The following is an 8,489-nucleotide window of genomic DNA, read 5'->3' on the forward strand; positions in this document are numbered from 1 at the left end:
TTTGAAATTCGTGCAGTCTAAAATGTTTTCCTAAAGTTTGCTATGGTTAATAGTACTTATATTTTAATTTTTATTTATTAGAAGATTATTTCTTTTTTCTGATTGGCTATTAATATTTTTGCTGGGATTTTAATTTTTTTTTCATCCAGAAAAAAGATTTTTTTTTCCAATAAGTACACAATCCCACATTTTTCTGTTGACTAAAAATAATGTCGGCCATCAGATGTCAGGCAATATTGTAGGGTCAAGCCCTAGGAAGGCCGTCGTTGCCTATGACTAAAATCTTAGTCATCTGAAATCTCATTGTCTGTCATGAATTTAGCTTTCTGTAAATTTTGCAGAGAATGTATCAGCTCCGACATGGATTTTGTTCTTTGTACAAGAGATGACACTCTGAATTTATCACAGGAATACACATCCGTCATCTTCATGAAGGCACCAGTAGAAGGAGGATATTGTCAACATAAATTAATTACAACAACCAAACAGTATGGTCGACACAGACCAGTGAAATCTCTAGAAACACATGAAAAAATGTGCAGCTGTTTTTCTCAACTACAACCATTAAATACACAACCAAATTTATCTCTAGAATGCTCTGTAAATTTATTATTCATTCAGCTATAAATAGAATGGTTGAGGCTGGGATATCAGCGCTCAAGTTTGCATTTCCTGAGTCCTTCTGCAGTGTTAATTTCTCTGTTTTTGTTCATGGTATCAGAGCCAAAAGAAAGATTGGCTTTACAATCTGATCTGGTTATGTGTGAGGTGTGTTTTAGAATCTATAGCGGATTGCCCGTATCTTGTGCAGGAGATCGCTGCTATTAGAAGGTTGCTCCCAGTACAAAGTTCGATTAAAGATTGGATTGAAGAAGATTACTGTGAGAAGACTGCCCCCGATTCTAAAGCAAGATTCAAAAAATGTTAATGTCAGTTTGAAGAAAGAAAGAAGTGTTGTTAAGAAGCTGCCACAGAAGCTGGTGATACCATTGTGGATCAAAAGCATCAATAGTGTTGATACCATTGTGGATCAAAAGCATCAATAGTGCTGAAGGTAAGTTTCAGCTACATATTTTCTTTATTGAGTAAGATTTCACGTGTAGCCATATTGATGAAGAGTTATTTGAAATATTGAAGGATTAAGTTGTTGTGTGGGACAGAATTGGGTGCCATTTATATTGTTATGGTTATCTATCTTACTGTGATTTTTCAACTACAGTTGAAGTGTTGAATGTTCTTGTGATTTAGAAGATGCACTAATCCTTTGTTTGTTTAGATATGTTTGTATGATTGAGAAGTGAGCGTATCTTTTGGAAGATACAAATTCTGCATGCTTCAAGGTGTGTGGATGTATGTGATTAAGAAGTATTATTAAAGATTTATTGTGAAGAGATTGATAAGAATAGAAAGTGGGTAACTTTGTGTGGAAAAGACAAATTTGATAAAGATTTTTATTTAAAAGTCCTTGTTTGATTAGTTCATAAGAAGGCCAATATCAAGGGTGGTCTTTTGGTATTTGATTGAAATCTAACTATGGCTGGTGAGATGTCTAATCTTGTGGTTAGTGAAAAATTGGATGGTTCAAATTATGCTAATTGGAAATGTGACATGGAGTTAATTTTACAAATGAAAGATTTATGGGAACTAGTCACAGAAGAAGAACCTGAGGATCAAGATAAACTTAATAAATGGAATAAAAAGGATATGAATGAACGTGCTACACTTTTGTGGCAAATTAGTCCAGGGATTAGGCCTCATGTTCAAGGTTTAAAAACAACAAAGGCAATATGGGAAACTTTACAAACAATGTATGAAAGAACAAGTAAGTTAAAAACAATGGATATTAAGAGGCAATTAACTCATTTGAAAATGAAAGAAGGAGATAGCATGAATGATCATATTGCTAGATTGAAAAACTTAAGAAATCAGCTTGCAATGATGAAGGTTGAGTACGAAGATGATGAAATCATAGAATTTTTAATTGAAAGTCTTCCAGAGGAGTATAATAATTTCATTCGCACTTTAGAATTAACTGACAAATTTGAAAATATAAAATTGCAAGAAGTCTATGGTGCTTTGTTAAATGAAGAAGAAAGGCTTCACAAGTTTACAAGTGAGTCTAGCAAGAGTCAAGCATTTGTAGCTAGAGGGAAATACAAGTATTATAATCAAGAAAGAACATATCAAAATCAAAGACCTAATCAAGGGAATCAATATAGAAATAATCAAAGACAATGGTCTCAACAAAGAGATAATCAAAATAGGAAAAATTATCAAAGACCACAAAATGAAGGGAGAAATTACAATAATAATCTCAAAGGAGCAAATACTGTCAAATGTTTCAAGTGTGGAAAAGAAGGGCATAAAAGTGATCAATGTTTTAAGAAATGGCAAAAGACATTTAATCAAAGAAGGCAATCAAATTTTGTTCAAGAAGAGGGTGATCATCATACAATGATAGCTTCTTTGGCTGCTCAAGGTGATTGAAGTAATGCATGGTATATTGATTTGGGAGCTAGCCAACATCTAACTCACAACAAAAATATCTTTAGCTCTTTAGAAGCAACAAAAGGTGCAAAAATATTTCTTGGTGATGATAGTTCACATGACATAGAAGGAATAGGTACAATTTCAATGAAAGGTAATGATGGTAAAAATTTGGAAATAACTAATGTGAATTTTGTACCTAGGTTGGCCAAAAATCTTCTATCAGTGAGTCAAATAACTCAACATGGATATAAGGTGGAATTTTATTCAGATAAGTGTTTAATCAAGAATATTAATGATGGATACAAAATAGTTGCTAGAGGAGTTGAGAATGATGGATTATATAAATTTCAAGCTAGTGTTGCTAAGAAGGCTTATATCACTACAAGATCATCCTTAAGTGAGTTATGGCATCAAAGATATGGTCATTTAAATTATCAAAGTTTGGCTATGCTTTCAAAGATGGATATGGTTGATGGATTACCTTGGATAAAATTAAATACAAATGTGTGCGAAGGATGCATGGTTGGTAAACAACATAGAGACACTTTTGAGAGGTCTACATGGAGAGCAAAGAGAAGTCTAGAACTTATCCATAGTCATTTGTGCGGTCCTATGAATCCAACATCAAAGGGAGGAGCTAGGTATATCTTGACATTTATTGATGATTTTTCAAGGAAAATTTGGGTTTATTTCTTGAAACAAAAGGATGAAGTGTTTAAAAAATTTGAAATATTTAAAGCTCTTGTGGAAAATGAAAGTGGAAATAAGATCAAGAGAATTAGAACTGACAATGGTGGAGAATATGTAAACAATAGGTTCAAATCATTTTGTGAGCATCATGGGATCAAAAGAGAGATGACTATTAGATATACTCCTCAACAAAATGGTATTGCTGAAAGGAAGAATAGAACTTTAGTGGAAATGGCACGTTGTATGCTACAATCTAAGAATCTTCCTTTGTTTCTATGGGCTGAAGCTATTAATACCGCATCTCATGTTTTGAATAGATCTCCCACAAATGTTTTGCAAAACATTACTCCTGAAGAAGCTTGGAGTGGAAGAAAACCTAATGTTAAGTATTTTAGAGTGTTTGGATGTGAAGCCTATGCCCATGTGCTAGATGAGATTAGAGAAAAGAAAAGCATTAAGTGCATCTTTGTGGGGTATGATGACCAAAGGAAAGGATATAGGTTATATGATCCTAGTGTGGAAGATGTGTTTACAAGTAGGGATGTCAAGTTTAATGAAGGGTTTGATGATATGCCAATATCCACTCTTATTCCACATGTGGCCATTGAGAATCATGAAGATCCTAATGATTTTGAAACTGGTGAAAGTTCTAAGGAACCCTTTGACATGGATGAAGAATCTAGTCCTTCTCCAAAGACCAAGAGTATTCAAGAAATTTATGAAAGGACTCATCAAATTAATTATGCTTTGATGACCACCATAATGAAAACTAATGATCCTCAGACATATGAAGAGGCCAAAGGAAAACATGAATGGGAAGAAGCTATGAAAAATGAGTATGATTCATTGATAAAGAACAACACTTGGGAATTGATAAAGTTGCCAAAAGATAAGAATGTGGTTAACAATAAGTGGGTCTATAAGACCAAGTTCAAGTCAGATGGGAGTATCGAAAAACATAAGGCAAGACTAGTGGCCAAAGGGTATTCACAAAAAGAAGGGATTGATTACACAGAAACTTTTGCCCCAGTAGCAAACATTAGTACTGTTAGACTTATTATAGCATTAGCAGCTCATTTTAAGTGGCCTTTACACCAAATGGATGTTAAAAATGCATTTTTGAATGGTGAAATTGATGAAGAGATTTATATGACTCAGCCACAAGGATTTGAAATACAAGGGAAAGAACATTTGGTTTGCAAACTAAGGAAGTCTTTATATGGTCTCAAACGGGCTCCAAGGGCTTGGTATGCTAAAATTGATGAATATTTTCAAATTCAAGGCTTCCATAATAGTCCACATGATCCAAATTTGTATGTGAAGGAATTTTCTAGTGGTGATATCATAATTATTGTGCTTTATGTTGATGATCTTATTATCACAGGACATAACATGGATAAAATTAGTAACATAAAGTTAAGCTTGCAAAATACATTTGAGATGACAGATCTTGGTTTTCTACACTATTTTCTTGGTATACAAGTATGGCAAAAGGATGATGGATTTTATCTTTCTCAAACTAAGTATGCCCTAGACATATTGAAGAGGTTTCAAATGACAGAATGTAAAAGTGTATCTACTCCAATTGCTCCGGGGTTGAAATTAAGCAAGGACATGGAAGGTGAAGATATTGATCCTACCTTATATAGGCAATTGGTTGGTAGTCTTGTATATTTAACACACACTCGTCCTGATATTTCTTTTGCAGTTAGTGTGGTTTCCAAATTTTTGAGCTCACCTAAAGTCCCACATTGGATAGCTGCTAAAATAATACTAAGATATGTGAAAGGGACTTTAACGATGGGCATCTATTATTCATTTCATGGAGATATTTCCCTTATTGGCTATTCAGATTCTGATTGGGCAGGATGCATGGATGATCGTAAGTCCACTACAGGTTATGTTGTCTATCTTGGTGCAGGTCCCGTTTCTTGGTGTAGTAAAAAGCAGTCTACCATAGCTCTATCCACTATAGAAGCTGAATATACTGTAGCAAACGAAGTAGCGAAAGACATCACTTGGCTATGAGCTATCTTATCAGTCCTTAGGCAACATCATGCAGGGCCTTCTTTACTTCATTGTGACAATCAAAGTGCCATATCATTGTCTAAGAATCCAGTGTTCCATGCTCGCACCAAACATATTGAAGTCTATCATCATTATATTAGGCATCTTCTCCAACAACAGGTGATTCATCTTCAATATTGCAAGACAGAGGACCAGATTGCTGACTTATTCACCAAGGCTTTAAGTGAAGCCAAGTTTGTATCTCTTCGACATCTTTTGAGCTTAAGAGCAGTGACATAATTGTCTCATGGTTGTCATTCAGGGGGGATTCTTATGAATTCCAACCATTGAATTTAGGAGATAACTGATTGTAAATGGGTACCTAACAAGGCTTTAGGCCAGGACCCATCATATGTAGATTATGGGGGGATATTTAGATAGTAGATATTTAGTATAGCTATTGTAATTAATTTAGGGGGGATGTCAACATAAATTAATTACAACAACCAAACAGTATGGTTGGCACAGACCAGTGAAATCTCTAAAAACACATGAAAAAATGTGCAGCCGTTTTTCTCAACTACAACCATTAAATACACAACCAAATTTATCTCTAGAATGCTCTATAAATTTATTACTCATTCAGCTATAAATAGAATGGTTGAGGCTGGGATATCAGCGCTCAAGTTTGCATTTCCTGAGTCCTTTTGCAGTGTTAATTTCTCTGTTTTTGTTCAGATATGAGCTTTGGAGCAGGCCTAGGGCAAGGGAAATCTTGATGTTTGCAAAGCCAAATTTGAGCAAAGCGAGGTGAAGATTGTTCATTGGGGGAATGAGAAAGGTCATGATCTAATCCAATCTTACTTTCACAAATGTTTTGTGTTCATTTATTCTCTTTAACTGCAACTTGAATCTGAATACTATTTATCTGGACAACTTGCAAAAAGGATGGGGAAATTGGCAGCAGAAGTAAGTGATTTTACGAGGCAAGGGATGTGGGTTTGGCTGGGAACATTCTCCAAAGTAGAAGCAACAACCATTGCATACCAAAAATGCTGTGGAAAGCTACAACCATTGCATACAAAAAATGCTCTGAAAATGAGAGAGCCTTCAACTGCATGAGATGAAGTTCAAAACCCAACATCAAGTTTTAACATTTGATAGTGTTGGTGGTGCTATCCAAGGCTCATTTGAATTGGAGTATTGGGAAGATTTGCTTGTCCATTCTGAATCCACTGAATTCATGAGCTTGTTAAAACTCGACATTAGAGATGGGTTATTGTAACTGGTAGAGATTAGGGAAGACGATGTTATAAGTTGCTAATCCAACTATTTCAGGCAGCTTCAATAGTCATCCTGAGCATTATAACCATTTACAAACTGCTACTAGTGGACAGAGAAATGTGGGAATCAGGCCAAAGCTATATTTCTGCTATATTTGGAGGCTATGACAGGCTCAGACAGCCCAAGCACGTCAAGAACATTAATGCAGAGAACGTGTGTTTTTTCATGTTTGTGAACATTGTAACTCTTGAAAGCTTGCAGGTCACGGGATCTAACCTGACAAGTCTCATAATAAAATAGGATTGTGGCGCATTGTTTTAGTTGAGGAGTTGCCATACAAGGAATATGTTATGAACAGTTTGATACCAAAATACCTTGCTCATAGGCTTTTCCCTAATTGTACGTACACTCTTTCGACAAATGCCAAAATACAGCTGACTGTGGATCCCTTGCTGATTTTGGGGAATCTTCTCATAAAATAGAGGGCTGACATGGCTCTATCAAGGGATGCTTACAATATCTAGACAATGGAAGAAGCAATTTTTACAGTGAGATGGAGAAAATGAAGTAGAAAGGGCGTCAGGCAACAGATGGAACATTACTGTGCCGATGGCTTGCAGCCTTGGAGTACACAAAAGCTTCCATACACAGCATATTATATATTATAATTTCCAAATTGTCTTTTGCTCAAATTGCCCACCAGATCGGTTGTGACGAACTATCGTGTTCTTGTTGATGATTCATTCAAAGAAAGGAAAGGAAACCATTAAACCATAGAAAACACAAAGCATATGTATAAATAATTTTTTTCATGAAATTCATCTAATTTCATCTATCTACGACCATCCAAACATATGTAATTACTGAGGAGGGGTTATGGCATCAAGATGGCGTGAATGGACGGTGTCGTAATCGCTACCCTGCAATCTTGGCTTCAAAGGCTTTCCTTTTCCTTTTGTTACATGGTGAAGGAACTTAACCAAACTCCACTGTCCATTGCAACAACTGCTTTGACCCCAGATGGGTGTACATGTGTGTCACACTCTTTTCATTTTGATAAGTGCTGAAATTTACGTTACGTGTGGAGGATAACACCGGCTGTCTTCGGACGACTTTAAGGGGGAGTCTCGATGGGATGTTGTCCTCATATCCATTTTTTTAATGGATGGAGGTCCCACATTTAGAAGCCATTGCAAATGTGTAAACTTAGACTAGACACGAGATTAGACACATGCACTTTTTAGCAGATGCCACAACTTATAGTTCTATATTATAGAACAATACTTTTCATGATGGAGCTTGGTTTTAAAAAAGTTTTGGGTTCGATTCATAATTGTTCTTTTATTTAATTTTTTACTAATGTGATAAATGATTCATCTTATGTGTTCTTAAGAGAAGGCTATTGTTTGAATGATCTAATTGAGTTCTATAATGTTTCTATGATGCTATTAATTTGACCAATATAATTTTATAGACTATTAGGAATTTTAAACTACAAAGTATAATATATAGTTGGCAATTCTTCTTATATTTTTAGACTTAAAAAATGTTTTAGTTTTGGGTGTAATTGTTTTTAGTCTTTTCAACTAGATTCTATCCCTTTTCAATACCAGTTGACAAAATGTATTGTTCATTTTATAGTTTACCTATTAATGTGTATTTAGAATTTCTTTATAGAAAATCATTAAATTATTTTCTTGCACAAAAAGAAACTCTTACAATTTTTTTACATATATTTTAGCGAGTATTAACTCTCAAAATATCTTACCCCTCATGAAATTGTTTAGAATTCTCAAATAAAAATTGTTTTATTATTTTTTCTTAATTTCATTTTTTTCCATTAGGTAGGACTCATGCTGTAACATAGCTCTTGTTTTTGTTTTGTGAGGGGGGAGTTTATGTTTATGCTTTAGGTTCGGTGTTATTTATTGTTTCTTTTTGCATAAAGTTGTTATTGTAAAGAGGAGAAATGTTTAAATGATATAGTTATGAATCATTTAATGTTTTTCTATTTTTGA

At 34.6% G+C, this 8,489-nt stretch overlaps 1 pseudogene; it reads left to right on the top strand.

The window, feature by feature from the left end:
* Positions 1–6,588: 6,588 nt before the first annotated feature.
* Positions 6,589–7,139, top strand: LOC149532248 (alkaline ceramidase TOD1 pseudogene; annotated as a pseudogene).
* Positions 7,140–8,489: the final 1,350 nt, after the last annotated feature.

Source organism: Cupressus sempervirens, chromosome 10 (genome assembly GCF_028749045.1).
Source record: "Cupressus sempervirens isolate cs-2001-9-10 chromosome 10, ASM2874904v1, whole genome shotgun sequence".
Taxonomy (NCBI): Eukaryota; Viridiplantae; Streptophyta; class Pinopsida; order Cupressales; family Cupressaceae; genus Cupressus; species Cupressus sempervirens.